This window comes from Oncorhynchus keta, chromosome 35, assembly GCF_023373465.1.
Source record: "Oncorhynchus keta strain PuntledgeMale-10-30-2019 chromosome 35, Oket_V2, whole genome shotgun sequence".
Taxonomy (NCBI): domain Eukaryota; kingdom Metazoa; phylum Chordata; class Actinopteri; order Salmoniformes; family Salmonidae; genus Oncorhynchus; species Oncorhynchus keta.
The window spans coordinates 69934550-69944485 of record NC_068455.1 but is presented as its reverse complement, the minus strand read 5'-3'; the positions used below and the strand labels follow the sequence as shown (position 1 = coordinate 69944485).

The following is a 9936-nucleotide window of genomic DNA, read 5'->3' as shown; positions in this document are numbered from 1 at the left end:
TGAACCAGAGTTATACTGTTAGCACTGAAGTGGTGTGCCCTAGTAGGAAGACCACTTTGTGCAGCTCACCCTGCACTACCAGCTCCAGTGTAAATAACATGAGCGAGTCTACTTCTAATATGCTTCCCAGTAAAGCATTAAAATCAATCAAGCAAACCAGAAAGGTGCTACAAATAGCTCATATTAACATATAAGAAACATCAGAAACAAGGTCCATGAAGTCAATAACTTGCTATTAACAGATGACATTCATATTCTGACTATCTCTGAAACTCACTGAGATAATACCGTTGATGATACAGTGGTAGCAGGACATGGTTATAACATCTACCGAAAAGACAGAAATGCCAACGGGGTGGTGTTGCTGTCTATATAAAGAAACACATTCCTGTAAAGCTTAGAGACGATCTAATGTTAGATACTGTTGAAGTAATATGGCTACAGGTTCATCTGCCTCACCTAAAGCCCATTCTGGTGGAAAGCTGCTATAGACAACCAAGTGCTAACAGTTAGTATCTGGATAACATATGTGAAATTATAATTATAATGTATGTGATATCAGAGAAGTATATTTTCTGGGTGATTTAAATATTGACTGGCTCTCATCAAGCTGCCCACTCAAGAAAAAACGTCAAACTGTAACCAGTGCCTGCAACCTGGATCAGGTTGTCAGTCAACCTACCAGGGTAGTTACAAACAGCACAGGAATGAAATCATCAACATGTATTGATCACATCTTTACTAATGCTGCAGAAATGTGCTTTAAAGCAGTATCCAGATCCATAGGATGTAGTGATCACAATATAATAGCCATATCTAGGAAAACCAAAGTTCCAAAGGCTGGGCCTAATATAGTGTATAAGACAGGCCTGGGCAATTATTTTCCATGTTTGGCCACATTAGAATATATTTTTGCCATTGCGGGCCAGAATCATATTACAGGATTATACATCATGTGTATGACTGTGTTGACATCTACTGTAAATCACGTCCAGATATGCTACTTATTTAACTTTTTTGACATGCACAGAAATAAACCACATCCATGTTCTCCTTTTGGTAGGTATTTTCATTATTAAACATGCAAGGAACTACACGGAGGGAAAAGTACACTGTGCATTCAGCACCACGGACAGAACTCTTGCGGGTATGCACAAAAACACAAGAAAGAGAGAGAGCTCAACATGACATTTAAACTAATCAATCAGTGTGAGGAGTGAAGTCTCTGATGGGCATTGACTAGAGCAGTGAAGTCAGGTATAGTTTCTGACATCGATATGCGCAGGATTGCTGAGAGGTGAGTCAGTAAGAGATTATATGTGCCTTGACTTGTTATATTTCATCAATTAACATTTCTGTTCACAAACATAGGTTGACCCAAACTACAAACATATTCTGAGCATGACTCCTAATGCATAGAATGCATAGAACCTAGTCAGTGACATTGTTTTGAATAGTTTTCCAATCACCGCATCAGACTGAAGATCGATAAACTCAAATTGCAGGTCAGTGGGATTATTATCCACATTGAAGTTGAAAGGAGAGGAAACCAACAGTATGTCATTTTCCAACACTTTGAAATCCTCAAAATGACGAGAAAACTCACCGTTTAAAGCACGCAGCAGGATGTATACTTCTCCCGCGGGTCATCTGATAGGGAACAGACGAGTACAGTTGTTCCTCCTTTAAAAGTAGCGTCATACTGCGACACACCTTCCATGCTGCCTCAGCATTATATGGCACGTCATTGAATTCTCAGCCATTTCTTCTGTTACTGCAAGTTTTTGCTAGTTTTACCACCAGAGGGCATCTTTGAGAAGCATTTGATAGTCTTCCATATTCCAGAAACGCAGGAGAACGGGATTCAATCCCAAAAAGGGGAGGAAGGAGTAGACTGTCCTTGTAAATAAGAATGAGTTCTTAACTGATTCCATATGTGTTATTTCATAGTTGTGATGTCTTCACTATTATTCTACAATGTAGAAAATAGTAAAAATAAAGAAAAATCCTGGAATGAGTAGGTGTTCCAAACTTTTGCCTGGTATTATTATATTATATATTATATTATATATTATATATTATATTATATTATATTATATATTATTATATTATGGTGTTTCTATTCCATGAAAAACAAAAAACCCTCTGGGTAAATTCAGACCGTTTCGCTCTCGGAGCTCATACTGGACGTTGGTGCAGAGGCAAGTCAAGCAACCAAGCTAACATTGGCTAGCTTGCTTGCTACTTCCAGACACAAATGAGACCACTCTGACCATTTTACTCTCCCTAGCAGACCTGGCTAGGCAGTTTTCGTGTTAACCAGAGCATTGGTGACTGTAATAGGCTGACCACACAGCTTGCGTTGCGTGCGCGAGTGTTGCAAAATACATTTAGAAATCCATGTTATTAAATTATCGCACCCACGCTGCTCGTGCGCGCCAATGAGCGTCTGCGTTGCCAGGGGCTAAAATATAAATCAATTATATTTCTGACTCAGATTGCACTGCAAGTCCTGCCTCCATCTCCTCATTGGTTTATAGAAGCAGGTACCCACGTGCCATCTCCTCATTGGTTATACCCATGTGGGTGATTGAAAGACAAACTGTTTTGCCGGTCATCGTGGTAATGATATGAAAGTTTAGATAACAATCACCATATAAGTTCAAAGATGAAAGAGCCTGGAAGGAGGAGAGATGACTAGAAACGATTTGGTTGACCGTTTTATGTGTGGATTAATTGGCGGAGTAGAGGACCTTGTGCATTTCAGGTAAAATAACAACTTAGTGTTTATATCCCAGGACAAATTAGCTAGCAACAGCAAGCTAGCTAAATAGGACAAATTACCTAGCAAGTGCAAGCTAACTAGCTAAATTGCTATAAATGTTTAATGCTTTTCGACCTGTCCTCAAATTAATATAATTGGTTCAGAGTTTGTTTTGATATTTTAACCTGCGTGTCGTGATCGCCTTTGGTTTGGGGGGACAAAATAAATTTATGCACGATGGCGCACATGGTTTGGGTTCCGTTTTAAATGGAATTGAGTGTATGTAAACTTCTGACCCACTGGAATGTGATGAAAGAAATAAAAGCTGAAATAAATCATTCTTTCTACTATTATTCTGACATTTCACATTCTTAAAATAAAGTGGTGATTGTAAATTACCTAAAACAGGGAATTTTTACTAGGATTAAATGTCAGGAATTGTGAAAAACTGAGTTGAAATGTATTTGGCTAAGGTGTATGTAAACTTCCGGCTTCAACTGTATGTAGCCTTGAGAATAAGTATAACTGGTGAATGTGATTGTGGGTATGTGGTTTAAGTCTCTCTGTACACAACCATCACAAGAAACTGGGTGACGTGACAAAATCAATTACTTTTCAAAAACCTTTCAATTTCACATCAGCAGTAAATTTTAAACAAATATTGTTACCTAATACCTCATCAGTGGGGTCTCAATGTCAGTGCTTCCTCTCGTTGGCCTTTGCCTCCCTGCCATCGGTTGGGTTAGCCTGTCTGTCTATCATAAACGCTGGGAATAGACAACGTCCCAGCCTTTCTCGTGTCCCTCCTCCTCACGGATACACTTGTAGCTGATTACCTCCCCTGTTATGTAACTGTGCTAAGAAGCATTATCGGTTGGTAGTATATTTGTTTGAAAGTTTTTTCCTGTCAAGATTCTGCGGTCTGTTTTAATCCCACCAAAGATAAATGTCAGAGTTTGAAGGTATTAGCAGTGGCCATGTCTACTTGTTCATCAATAATACAACACCACAGGCCCTTGGACGGTTAGTTATGTTTTCTTCTACCTGCCGTGCCTGTGACCTATTACTGACTCTGTTCTGAGTTGGTTTGTCTTCAGGAACAGGGGATGTCCTGGTTGTTTTACCTACCATAGATGAATGCACTGACTACAAGTCACTCTGGATGAGAGCGTCTGCTAAATGACCAAAATGTAAATATATGTAGAGGCTAGTTGCAACTGAATAGCAGATGTACTTGTTTGTGATCCTCCTTGATTGGCCAACAAGTTTTCACTTTCTATCAACAACAGTTATTCTATTCATACTTTGGAAAATTGTGATGTTTTAAATTAAAAAAAAATATATTGTAAACATTCTAATGTTCAATACCACATTGACCATAATTCATTCAACTATTGTTTACGAGCTACATCTTTTATTAAATGCTTTGGAAAATATCAAGAATAATTTAATCAGAACAAACAATCCAAGTCATAATAATATGACTAAATATTAACAATGAGGATGTAATTAGCTACAATAAAACCATTTTGGGGTCTTGATCATATAAACTTGATATCCTATATTTTCCTCATGAACATGTGAACAAAAAAGTAGTTTTCCTCACCATATCACATGTCCTTATTTAGGGCCTATAACAATACCATAAAGTTGGATAGAGGGCACATCTTCACATCTTTGCAACAATGGCTTCTATGACAGCATGGACAGCGACATTGATCGCCATTGATGGTTACTGAAGGCTAATTGAGGGCTATTTGAAGGCAAATAATTATTTAAAGTAATAATAGCCCAATAATTGTAATCATAGAAAACAGTTTGTCTTTAATGTGTAACGGTAATGTTTTATAACTCTGGTCCAGGGTCACATTCCCAGTCCAGAGCTTTGGTCCAGGCCTCCAGGGAGTCTCACTCTCCTCCTGCCCCACAGTCACCTGGTAATGAAACATGACAGACAATAAAACATTAACACACTGCCCCATACAGCTGAATCACAGGAACAACACTCAGAGATTGGTTAGTGTGCAGCAGTACGGAACGCCATTTGTGTCTTAAAGCACGTGGTCAAAACGCAATATTTTTAATGTTGCGTTTGTAAAGTAAGCAGATGCAGGCGCTAAATTAATGCGTGCTGGCGCTAAATTAATGCATGCACGCGCTAAATTAACACCCACATTCATCAAATAAGCACGTGCAAATGTGTTAAATAAATGGCTGCAAGTGGTCCTGCACACGTCAAATTAACACCTACAGCTGCTAAATATACACCTACACATGCTAACATAACGCATTCTTTAATATGCTAATTTTACCAGCCAATTTCCCTAGCTCCTCCTTTCATTAAATCTGTGTACAGTCAGTTTGATGCAACAACACCACAATTAAAGAAGGAACTTCAGCTAGCTAACACGGAGGACGGATATGTTTATGGCTATGCAGCTATGTTGGAGGCTTAGACACTGAGACAGCAGTGCAAGTAACTTAGGCCTATGTGTCGCTAATATTGTAAGTCTGATTAGGCCAAGGGAGTATTTTATATTTAGCTAGTATATGTAGAATATATATATATATTTTGTTGTAATGAATGCTGGTATTTAAATGGCTGGATTGCTAAATGAGTTACTAGTTCGCTTGATAACGTTCCTTAGCCGCACACCCCGGCCATAGCCACAGTGTACGGTGCCGTCTTCTAATATTTTTTATAGCCCTGCTTGTTACATAAAGGTGACTTATTATCGAGGAGTACTGACGTCAAACATGTTTTAGTTTTTTTTAACGAAAAACAACAACTGAAGGTCTAAAACTTCAGGCAGGCTGGCTGGCTATAATTTCAATGCTACCTAGCCCTAGGTGCACTAGCTCGCGATTAGCATGAAAACATTTAGAAAGCTCACAAAGCTAATTTAACCTAGGACAACCCTGTAAAAACTTTGTTAATATAACAGCACAGATATTACTTTTGAATACCTTTTGAAATATGAATATTTCATCTAAGCCTAGGATGTAGAAAGGAACAACTACGTACATAAACCAGGAATGTTAACGTTAGTACAAGACAGTATGTTGTGCCTCACCCTAATAATTTGATCTATTAACCACTCTTAATTTCGTCTACTATTCTGACTTGGTGGGGCACATGTAGCCTATAACCTATTTTAGAGAAATGTAATCATTGAATATTGTAAGAGTTTTCATTGTCTGCTTATATTCCCCCTTTAATTATCCTACAGTTCTGACTTCGTGTACAGGGAGAACACTGTAAGAAGGGCCCATGTTCTGAATTCTGTTGCTGTACAAACAAATAGTTATATTGACTATGTCCGTCCTAGCTCGCTCATGAATGTCTTAATCGAAATCATGGATTGCCTCTTCTCCACTTGTCTTCCCCTTATGCCATAGTTTGTACAACTCAATTGTCATTAGAAACCACATTTGTTTAAGCAAGTCAGCCATATCAGCTATGTTTTCTTTAAAGGCAGAAAATGAGGCTGAATGAACTGTTTTGCTGCCAGAAAAGGCTCCGCTGAAAGCCAGGTGTAGAGTGGTAAGATGTTGGGACTGTTGTTGGGACAGCTTTATGTAGGCCCTAACAGTTTGTGGGCACCGTTTGTCACCGTTATAGTGCAATGCATGTATTGTTTAGGGTAGTGTTTTATAGTAGCATTGCTGGCATGCATCCCACAAATGTAATTTTTTTGTCCCACCCACCAAGATTTTACATGCTAAAATCACCACTGAGTAGGTTACTATGGAGCATTAAGGGAAGTGAGGGTATGAGGTCGAATCCCATTGAAGACACTATTTGGAATTTCGTTTTATGTGAAAGCACACTTTCTGTACTGTTGTTCAAATAATTAGTTTTATTTAGTATAGTATAAGCTTTTGTGTTAAGCGTTTTTGAAAAATAGTAAACTTGAAGGAAAAAACGGGAAGCATGATGTGAGATCTATTGCTGACCAGCAGATGTCACTACTGTGCATTGTGAATGAAGCCCAGGGCAATGAACCATTTTCTGGATCAAAATGATTAAAGCGCAAAAGCCTTCCGAAAGTCCCGGTTTCCCATTACGAATAGTTACTAGCCAGCCCACTCCAGACACAGCAAACGTTATCTGTTGAATAATACATGCAAAACCAAACCAGCAATTATCTGCTGCATTCAACACAATTATGAGTCCAAAAACAGTATGAAATTATTTTAATAAAAAAAATGTGTAACTTACAATGTTGTGTATGAAATATGCAAAAATTATGCGGGTTTGAGTGATGAAAGTTGGACAGAGGATCTCTAAATCTCTGCGCAAGAATAACCTGGAATAACATAAAAAACTAATGTTAGTCTATTTTCTGCCAATAGTGATGTTATTATGAACCAAATGTTTAGGCTACAAATGGCCCATTTGCGAGATTGATTTATAATTTCAATAGGCATAGGCTAGAGACTAAACTCTGGGTTTATGATTGTAATTCAATTTTGCCATGGTTTGCTCAGATAAAGACAGGTAGCCTATGGCCCCTGATAGGCCTACATCTCATTTCAAATAGTCTACAGTAGACTGGACAGGATGTAGGCGAGATGTAAACTGAACCATTAAGCAGCTTGCTTAGTTCAAATTAACAGACTAATTTATTTAACATGAATAGCGAGGTGATTAAGAGTTATGTTCTTGTGTTTCCCAATAGCCTGCGAGAATAGGCTACTGAGGATGGGGTCATCATTTTAATCACTGAATTAAATATTAATAATATGTAAACGAATATGCTTGTCAACAACAGCCAGTGCTAATTTTTTTTATGTGTTTCCCCTGCCTAACCGACTAATGTTACGATTCAATCTAATGCGTGAGCCTGCCTCACTGCCTGACAGTCAGCAGCAGAGGGTCACAGTGAAAGGAATGCCATGGCAGCCGCTGTGCAACATAGAAGTAGCCCAAAAATCTGCAACCGGTGACACATATATTTTCACCGGGGACATCGTTTTCAAAGTGGCCCAACATTTTGAAAGCCGCGATTATGGTAACACTGGTTATTAGAGCTTGAAGCCCCTGAATAAATTATTAGTAAACCCCGTATCAGAGGAACAGGGCAACAATAACAATGTGTTCAACGATCCCAATGAGCATGAGCAAATGGGTTGAAAACCCTCCCTCTTGTAGCGAAATTTGGGTTTGCGCATAAAACAATATTAATCCAGAATTAATTTTTCACATTTCTTTGTCCAGTTTAATTTCCAATGATTGTTGTTCTAACGTTTTGCAAGCCGGCTTTTTTTTTTTTTACAGCGTTGAGATCAAATTACTGGCATTTAGATGCAGTTTGGAGTTTGGACATGTTAAACCTGAATAATTATCATTCATGATTGACAGGGATGATGGCCTATTTTGAAATAAGTATGCCTAACTTGGTATTTGAGGGTATTAAAGATATAAAGATTTCTCGAGACAATATATGTGGGAATATGTACTTTGCAATGGACGGATGGTATTTTATGCATATTCTACAATGATATTCAATAGTCTACATCTATCTGTACAAACCTTGATTGAGAAATGATGATGTAATTGAAAAAAATATTTGCACTCCCACACCTAAAAAATAACACAACACCACTGATGTTATGTATGCCTGGGAAATTAACAATTGTTTAATTGACCATACTAGGTAAAACCCTGGGCCCTAGCTATGAGCTCTAAACAATGCCTGGAGTTTTTCCTAGTCAGGTCACATGATCAAGAACAAAAACTCCTGGCTTTACAATTTTACTCAGCTGTCCCACACCACACACCTCTCTCAATGGCAAAATGGTGTGTGGCTAAATGTCCTCTTATGCCGAATTGAACTGGTTGATTATCTCGTTAACGAACGTGTTGATGTGGAGGTCAGGACGTTGGAGTCCCTGATATCCCAGTAGTCATAGATACAAGCGTTTGATAGATAGATAGGGTATTTATTCCTCCCTGGGGGACAAATCAGTGTAAACCAGTGGCAGACAAAAAATATATACAATTTACTGTATGAGACATAATACGAAGTTGGGATCCATGGAAAGTTCCATAAAACATGGCGTACATTTGCAGAAGTTGTGTCCACACGGAGTGGAGACAGGGTGGACGAAGAGATCCAGGCAGATGGAACAACGCAACTGGTCTTCTGTCATGCTGAGAGACGCCATATCTACACACACACAAACTAATAATGTTAGGTATCAATTTACAGTCAGTAACATTGTAATAACCCAACCAACAGGATTGTATTAACATGTTGTTACATAATAATGCAGAAATTATCTTGACATAGTGTGTTCCTACCTTAATTCTTGAACGTTTTTCTTTCGACAGTGGAGAACAGTGGAATGTGCGGATGCGAGCGGTCGCATCCGCACTTCGCTCCACACTTCACTTCGCTCCGCAGGTAGTATAACTTTTCATTACATTTCATTACATTTCATTATAGTACAACGGTTTGATCTGTCTAATCTTAGCAATTTCTTCTTAGCTAGCTACATAGCCGTCTTTGTATCAAAGATAATTGCGTAATTATCGTATTTCGTCATCCTAACGTAGTCTACACTGCTATCTGCCCAGCAGCTAGCCAGCTAGCAAACGTCCACCGTCTACCGAATAGCAGCACTGTAGAAACTATTACACTCAACTGAATGACTTGATTAGTGTAGTGTTAGCTAGCTACATAGTTGTCTTTGCTGTCTTCGTATCCAAGATAATTGTGTAGTTTAGAGTGTGTAGTCTTAGAGTGATTATCTTAATTTACCGAGGTTAGCTAGCCAGCTATTTGTCGTCCTTAACGTAGGAGACACTGCTAGCTAGCCAACAGCTAGCCAACGTCCACCGAATAGAACTTCAACAACCCGGTCGCATTCCGCTTCGCTCCACAGGTAGTATCACATTTTCATTTCATTTCATTACAGCACAACGGTTTGATTTGTTTGATCGTAGCTAGCTACATAGCTAGCTACATAGCCGTCTTTGTATCAAAGAAAATTGTGTAGTCTAGAGCGATTTTCTAGGTTAGCTAGCCAGCTATTGTCGTTCTTTTAACGCAACGTAACGTCATCAACACTGCTAGCTAGCCAGCTAGCCCCCGAATAGCAGCACTGTAGAAACTATTACACTCAACGGAACGACTTGATTAGTGTAGTGTCAACAACGCAGCCAC

The 9936-nt window shown here is 38.8% G+C and overlaps 1 protein-coding gene across 1 annotated transcript in view; it reads right to left on the bottom strand.

Annotated features, from left to right (window-relative positions):
* LOC118368933 (E3 ubiquitin-protein ligase TRIM21-like) overlaps window positions 1-9084 on the bottom strand; it is a 17687-nt gene extending 8603 nt beyond the window's left edge. Inside the window, exon 1 of the mRNA XM_052497500.1 lies at window positions 9072-9084. The gene's annotated coding sequence lies outside the window, so the exon portion shown is untranslated. The remainder of the gene's footprint in view (window positions 1-9071) is intronic.
* Window positions 9085-9936: the final 852 nt, after the last annotated feature.